Source organism: Cervus canadensis, chromosome 26, assembly GCF_019320065.1.
Source record: "Cervus canadensis isolate Bull #8, Minnesota chromosome 26, ASM1932006v1, whole genome shotgun sequence".
Taxonomy (NCBI): Eukaryota; Metazoa; Chordata; class Mammalia; order Artiodactyla; family Cervidae; genus Cervus; species Cervus canadensis.
In genome coordinates, this window is record NC_057411.1 from 4,420,858 (window position 1) to 4,429,425 (window position 8,568).

Consider the following 8,568-nt stretch of genomic DNA (forward strand, 5'->3'; position numbering starts at 1 on the left):
GGATAGAAACCAAAATATATATTTTCTATTTTCTCATACACAGACTCTAGCCTATACCATATATGATGCATCAGATACACTAAATATTACATTGCATTTATTAAAGAATGTCTACAGTGCTTTATAATTTCTAATAATGAAGAGTGTTATGTTGTCTGAGACCAGTTACTGAACATGTTAGAAACAATATTTTATCAGTCAAAAGTTTATTTGAATAAACTTTTTTACCTACTTTGCTTTGTCACTGAGGGAAACATAATTTTTTATTCTCTTCTTTTGCCATAACAGTAGTATAGACAGTTTAGAATAGACAATGTTGTTAAGTGTATATGAAATGTGTAGCTCTTATGTAGCTCTTAAAACTGCTTTGTAATTTTTATCAACTTCCAAGAAGACATTTCATTATTAGAAAATATGGAAACTGGTTATGCAAATGACAAATATTTTGCAAACACTTTAAGCTCCACAAATGTTTAATAGTAACAATTTCATGGGCACACTTTAGCCTTTATTAATTGCTTTCCATTTAATATTTTACAAGCCAATATCCTACAAATATATATGCTATTGGCACCTTTAATATGAAGATTCATATTATTGTTTTCCCAAAGCAGCTGTGGAGAAGTTGTTTTTTTTTTCCATTTATTTTTATTAGTTGGAGGCTAATTACTTTACAGTATTGTAGTGGTTTTTGTCATACATTGACATGAATCAGCCATGGATTTACATGTATTCTCCATCCCGATCCCCCCTCCCACCTCCCTCTCCACCCGATTCCTCTGGGTCTTCCCAGTGCACCAAGCCCAAGCACTTGTCTCATGCATCCAGCCTGGGCTGGTGATCTGTTTCACCCTAGATAATATACATGTTTCAATGCTGTTCTCTCAAAACATCCCACCCTTGCCTTCTCCCAGAGTCCAAAATTCTGTTCTATACATCTGTGTCTCTTTTTCTGTTTTGCATATAGGGTTATTGTTACCATCTTTCTAAATTACATATATATGCGTTAGTATACTGTATTGGTCTTTATCTTTCTGGCTTACTTCACTCTGTATGATGGGCTCCAGTTTCATCCATCTCACTAGAACTGATTCAAATGAATTCTTTTTAATGGCTGAGTAATATTCCATGGTGTATATGTACCACAGCTTCCTTATCCATTTGTCTGCTGATGGGCATCTAGGTTGCTTCCATGTCCTGGCTATTATAAACAGTGCTGCGATGAACATTGGGGTGCACGTGTCTCTTTCAGATCTGGTTTCCTCGGTGTGTATGCCCAGGAGTGGGATTGCTGGGTCATATGGCAGTTCTAATTCCAGTTTTTTAAGAAATCTTGTGGAGAAGTTTTATTGCATCTAAAAACAAATGTTAAGATTCAATGATGTATTTAAGAGACAATACAAATCCTCTCCACAAAACTGTATTTTTTTTCCACTTTCCATTGCAATGAAAGAGCATGAAGATTCAAGTTGTCAGTTTCCTTTCCTATAATAGTTTGAGTGTCGAAGGACACAGTGATTTATGTACCACTAACCAAAGGAGTGGACATTCTTTTGCTCAGACTCCTCAGCTGTAGGGACTTTCTGATGTCCATTATCCTAAAATGAGAGAACTGAATTATCTAAATTTCTCTCCAGCTCTGTAATTTTATTATTTTTAATATTGTATGTTCTACACAATGCCAAGTACAACCAACAGTAACATTTTCTAAAGATCATAAATATTAGAGGAAGGAATCGATAAGCAAGTATATTACATTGTGTAACATTTTCTTTCCCATGCCATCATACCAGTTTTTAAAAGTTGTATAATTCCACTACTCCTTCAATTTTGTACATTTTTAGTACAGTACCTAGAAAAACTGCAAATTTGACAATACAAACACATATTTTTAAAATCCCATGTTGGTATTCCCTTTTTAGATGGAAACTCACGTAAAACAGTAAATCTATAAAATCCATTGTTGCTTGTATAATTCAACTTAATTTTTAAAAAAGCAGTAAACACAATCAAGATTTTTTTTTAAATGGGAGAATATATGGGGATAAGTACAAAGATACCCAAATTTCTTAAGATTTAAACTGATTCTGAACCTGTTGTAGATCATGGTTATGAACATAGGTCTGTCCAGTTAGTTCTAAACATTCACTGAATTTTTGTGCACAATCAGATCTAATGGATCAGATCACATCCCTAGATACTGCAATAGACTTTTATCCTGAGGCCGATCCTTGACTCAGTGAATGGCACCACCCTGTCCACTTGTCCGAGGAAAAGATCTGAAAATCATTCTCGACTCCTCCCCCTTTCCAGTCCCTCTCACATCCGTTCTTCCTGCAGTTACCAGACTGGTCTTTATAAAATGCAAATTTTTATATATGTCCCTCCTTTGCTAAAAACCTTTAATGTCCCTGCTGTCCTGAGGATAAACACCTAACTTCCCTCCATAGACTTCCAAGTCTCTTTCTACTTGCCCCACCACACTTCCCTCTAGGCTCTCCTCTCTTTGCCAAGTCCATCTCTCCATCTCCAGCCATGGCCCTTGCTCAGTTACTCTGACTTCCCCCAGGTACAAGAATGTCTTTTGGCCCACTCCACCTGAAATGCTCTTTTGCCCTTTCTTCCCTGGCTAGCTCCCGCTGTCCCATCAGGCCTCTGATTTGATGACTTCCTCCAAGAAGTCCCACTGGCCCTCATAACACCATATTGTAACCCCACTGCAGCCCTTAGCATACGGTATTGTAATCACTCATTTTCCTCCAGTTGGCCACTAGACTAAGCTTCTCACCTGTGTGTCGTGGAGGAAGCTGTGTGTAGTAAGAGCCCAATCAAGTCAGAAAGACCAGTTCCTGCAAGTATAAGTTGTGTGTACCTCAACAAGTTTTTAACCTGTCTGGGTCTCAGTTTCCTGTCTGTAAAGAAAGAAGACCACTATGAAGATTCATGAGACAACATGTGAAGTATTTGCACACAGCCAAGCACATAACGGGCTTCCCAGGTGGCGCTAGCGGTAAAGAACCCACCTGCCAATGCAGGAAATGTAAGAGACACAGGTTCAATTCCTGTGTTAGGAAGATCCCCTGGAGGAGGGCATGGCAACCCACTCCAGTATTTTCGCCTGGAGAATCCCCTGGACAGAGGAGCCTGGAGGGCTACGGTCCATAGGGGCACAAAGAACCGGACATGACCAAAGCAGCTTAGCATGCACTCATACAAGCACCTAGTAGATACTAAATAAATAGCAGTTACAGATGGTAACAGTTCTGCTGCCAAATCTCCTCCATAAACTGGACTGCTCCAAGAGAATGAACACCCTCTTATCACTACCAAGTAGACATAGATGAAAGAGAAAACTGATTTTTCTGACCCTCTTCCAAAAAGATCCTCATTAGCTGTATATACTTAAGGAGGTTATCTGACTGGTTTTCATGCCTCAGTTTCTTTATTTGAACATGCCTCATGTGATTGATCTAATCATATGATACACATGCAAGTATTTTTAACAAACACAACATCTTGAAATGATACATTGCTTTGCTTATTATCAACTGAAAGAAAATTAATATGGGGGCGGGCAAAATTATTTTGGTTTGTAGGATCTTAGTTCCCCAACCAGGGATTGAACTGGGCCCTCGACAAAGAGAATGCAGAGTCCAAACCACTGGACTGCCAGGGTAATTCCCTCAAAGAAATACGATTTTAAAACATTAAAATATCTCTAATTGTAAGCTAAGAAATCATAAATAATGTAAAGCAGTAAATCCTCACTTTCAGTCATGACCCTTAATATTTTCCTTTCTGTAGTCTTTTTTGCCAGAAAAGAAGTTGTAAAGCAGGTTGTTGGGGATTTCACCATACCTTCTGCCCCATGTACTATGACAGTAGGCAACCAAGCAAGTGAGCAGCTAGTAGAGGAAGCCCCAGTAGTTAGGAAAATCTACATTCTGTGCAGCACAGCCTTGCATAATTGAGATTAGATTCTTTACAATCTATCATCCATCTTAGACTCACAGACTGTTAGAACTAAAAGATACATTAGCATACTGGAGAAAAATGGAAGATCAAGCACATATTATATATTTAATTTCCTTCCCTCCAAATTCTTCCAAAATGACAGTAAAAAGATTGTGTGAAGATACACAAGATAAAAAGGATGAGAGAAGAAGCATAGCAACAAAATACTGCAAGCCTGAAAACAGTGAATGAGTGGTAATTGACTCAGATAGCTCACTGAGACCTAAATCCTGAAGCTGCAGAGGGAAAGCTGAGAAGCAATCCAGTTCCATTACAGAATCCCAGGAAGATCCAGATCAAGGTTGGCAGCACCAGGTGCCTCTGAAATAGGGGCAAATGTAGGACAATTGAGGGAATGACTTGATTTCTGTTTAAGAAGCAATTAGACCCTCAGACCCCTCTCTCCCATTCGATGCAGCAGATCAAGTGTTTCTCCACCACCCCACCCAAATTCTGGAAGCTTACTCTGTGGAGATAGAAAACAAAGCTTCTGGACTCGGGGATGCTCAGCCCAGGGAGAGCACTTCAGTACGCAGAAGTGTTAACAGAATGTATACTGAACGTTGACAGACCCTACACACACCCCTCCCCAGTGTTTTTTCTGAATGAGCTCCAGTTGAAGGGAACCAGGGCTATATCTTTGAAGCAGGAAATTGGAAAATATTTCTCTAGAGAACCTGAGTAGTCCAAAATAATATCTATAGATTTGACAAATTTTTCCAGCCAGGTCATCCTTCGGTGAATCTCTTTTTTTTTTTCCTTTGGTGAATCTCATAGTCAACAAAGAGCTTCCAATCTGCTCAGAGCCCTTAAATATGAGCAGATGACCAAGGATCACCAGAACGCCAAAGGAAAGTCTGTGGCACAAAAGACAGAAACTAAAATAAAGGAAGTGGTTGGGGTGAGCCAACTTGGAAAAAAAAGAGACCATGGAGGCAAAATAATGCCTTAAATAGATGTAGTTAAAGTGCCCAGACAAAGAGGAAAATTTATTTCACCCAAGAAAAAGAACAAGGCACTATCCAACTTCAAGACTTACTATAAATTTACTTAGTAATCACGACAGTAACGTATTGGCAAAAGAATGAGCAAAAAGACCAATGGATCAGAATAGAGAGCCTAGAAATAGACCCTTATAAATACAGTCAACTGATCTCTGAAAAAGGAGTAAAGATGGTCTAATGGAGCAAAGATAGTCACCTCAACAGATGGCGCTGGCACAACTACACATCCACATGCAAAAAAGGAGTATAGACACAGACTTTACACCTTTCACAAAAACTAACTCAAAATGGATCATAACCTAAATGTAAAACACTAAACTATAAAACTCTTAGAAGACAACATAGGAGAAAACCTAAGTGACCTTAGATACAGTGATGTCTCTTTAGATACAACATCAAAGACAAAATCCATGAAAGAAAGAATTGATCATCTGGACTTCATTAAGATTAAAAACTTCTGCTCTGTCAAAGACAGTACCTAGAGAATGAGAAGACAAGCCACAGACTGCAAGAAAATACTTGCAAAAGACACATCTGATAAAGGACTGTTATGCAAAATATATGAAAACTCTTAAAGATCAACAATAAGAAAAAGACCAACTCAATTTAAAAATGGACAAAAGACCTTAACAGACACCCAGCAAAGAAGATATACAAGTGACTCATAAGTGGATGAAAAGATACTCCACATCATATGTCACCGGGGAAGTGCAAGTAAAGAATGAGCTACTACCACACACCTATTAGTGTTGCCGAAATCCACAGCACTGGATGAGGACATGAAATGCGAACAGGAATGTGGAGCAACAGGAGCTCTCATACACTGCGCGTGAGAATGCAAAATGGCACAACCACTTTGGAAGACAGTTTTGTTTTCTTACAAGATTAAACATATTCTTACTCTACAATCCAGCAAGAATTCTCCTTAGTATTTACCCAAAGCAGTTGACAACTTATACCCACACAATCACCTGCATAAGGTGTTTATAGCAGCTTTACTGATAATGGTCAAAATTTGGAATCAACTGTAATGTCCTTCAGTAGGTGAATAAACTGTCTTACATCCAGACAATTGAATACTATTCAGTGCCAAAAAGAAGTGAGCTGTCAAGCCATGGAAAGACATAGAGATAAAGAGTGATCGTAAAATGCATAATACTAAGTGAAAGAAGCCAATCTGAAAAGGCTCTATGATTCCAGCTGTTAATATATGACATTCTAAAAAAGATGAAAATATGAAGGTAATTGATCAGTGGTTTCCAGGGGTAATGGTGGATAGGAGGGGAAATGAATAAGCAGAACACAAAGGATTTTTAGGGCTATGGAAATACTTTGGACAATATTACTGTGATGGGATTTGTCATTTAGCATTAGTCCAAACATAGGGTGTACAACACCACGAGGGAGCCATAATGTAAGTTATGGACTTTGGGTGATTATGATGTTAACGTAGGATTATCCTTGGTTACACCAAGTACCGCTCTCGTAATGCTGATGTTGGGGGATTAGCCTTGGTAACACAAAGTACCACTCTGGTAATGTTGATGTGTAAGGGCAGGGAGTATATGGAAAATCTCAGTACTTCCCTCTCCGTTTTGTTGTAAACTTAAATCTTCTCTAAAAAATAAAGTCTTCTAAAAAAAAGCAATGTTAAAAAAAAATAAGAAGTTCTTTTGAAAAAGAAACATGAAAAAAAAAGAAAAAGAAACATGAATGTTTGATACCATCGACCAAAAGTTCTTGGAAATTACATGTATAATAGCAGAAATTAAAGCTCAGTAGAAAGGCTAGAAGATAAAATTAAGGAACTCTTCCAGAAAGTAGAAAGCAAAATTATACAAAGTGCTCACGTCAGCAGTACATTTATTAAATTGGAATGACATAGAGATCAGTATAGTCCCACACAAGGACAACACACAAATTGGTGACACTTCTAACATTTTTTAAAAAGAAAGGAAGAACAAGTAAGGATGTGGAGAAATTGGAATTCTTGTGCATTGCTGGTAGCAAAGTTAAGTGGTCTAGCCACTATGAAAAACAGGCTGTTAGGTCCTCAAAGAAAATTAAATTTAAGTGTTACTACTTAACACATATGATCCAGCAATTCCACTTTCACATTTATTATACTCAAAAGAATTGAGAACAGGACCTAAACCAGATATTTGTATACTCATGTTCATAGCAATATTATTCACAATAACGAAAAGGTGGAAGCAACCCAAATGTATACTGACAGATGAATGGACAAACAAAACATTGTATATACAAACAATGAAATATTATTCAACCTTAAAAAGGAAGAAAATTCTGACATGTACTACAGCAGGGATAAACCTTGAGGACATGATACCAAGTGAAAGAAGCCAGCCACTAAAGGACAAATATTGTGCGGTTCCACTTATATGGAGTTCCCAGAATGCTCAAATATGTAGAGATGGAAAGCAGAATGGAGATTTTACTAAGGACTGGGGGTCAAGGAAGCTTACACTGTAACAGGTACAGAGTTTCAGTTTGGGATGATGAAAAAAATTCTGGAGATGGGTACTGATAATGATTGCACAACAATGTGAATATACTTAATTAATTTAAAATGGTTAAAATCTCATGTATATTTTACCACAATTTTAAAAATTTTAAAAATGAGAAATTTAAGCATATAACATAGAGACACAGGGGCAAATATTAGAAGAAATAGAAGTTGGAAGTGTTTTCCTTTGAAGATGGGAAGTGGTGGGGGAAGGGATGCTGTTTTCAGACAAGCTTTGTGAAACTATTTATCTTTAAACTATGTGCATGTAAAATTTTGATAATACTTTAAACAACAATCCTAATTAATTTGAAAAAAAATTTTAATCCTTCAATTTTACAGACAACCAAATCACAGAGAGAGTAGAGTCCTTGGCCAAGGTGATCTAAAACAGTGAGTAGCAGATTAAAGAGTTGAACCAACATGTTCTAAATCAAAGTTCAGCATCTCATCATCACAGCACAGTGCTCAGTATTCAGTTATGGCCGACTCTTTGAGACCCTTTGGACCATAGCCCACCAGGCTCCTGGGATTTTTCAGGCAAGAATACTGGAGTGGGTTGCCATTACCTCCTCCAGGGGATCTTCCCAGCCCAGGGATCAAACCGGGGTCTCTTGCATTTCCTGCATTACAGGCAGATTCTTTATCTGCTGAGCTATCGGGAAGCCCATCACAACACGTGGTACCTTATAATAGCATCTTCCTGAATATCTTAAAATAAACTTCTGGGAGTCTTGACTTAAGCCTTCTTAAATTATTTTTCTGCATGTTTTATTGAATGTACAATAATACTATAGATTTCCCTGTTTTTCCTAGCATTATTTGTTAAAAGTGCTTTTTTTTTCTAATCCAAACACACATTTGAAGTACCATACATTTCCAAATTTGCTCCTCTACCCTCATAATTCAAACTGAACAGGATTTTTTGAATCCTGCATTCAGTGTTGTTCTGAATAGCCAGAAAGGCTTTGCTATTGATTAAAAAAAATCATCCTTTTTTGGTACTGAGTCTAAAACTTAACC

General features: G+C 37.6%; 1 non-coding gene across 1 annotated transcript; it reads left to right on the forward strand.

Moving 5' to 3' along the window:
* Window positions 1–6,860: 6,860 nt before the first annotated feature.
* LOC122428558 lies at window positions 6,861–6,962 on the forward strand. The gene has a single exon (XR_006265772.1). It is a non-coding gene; the product is annotated as a U6 spliceosomal RNA (small nuclear RNA).
* The last annotated feature ends 1,606 nt before the right edge of the window (window positions 6,963–8,568 follow it).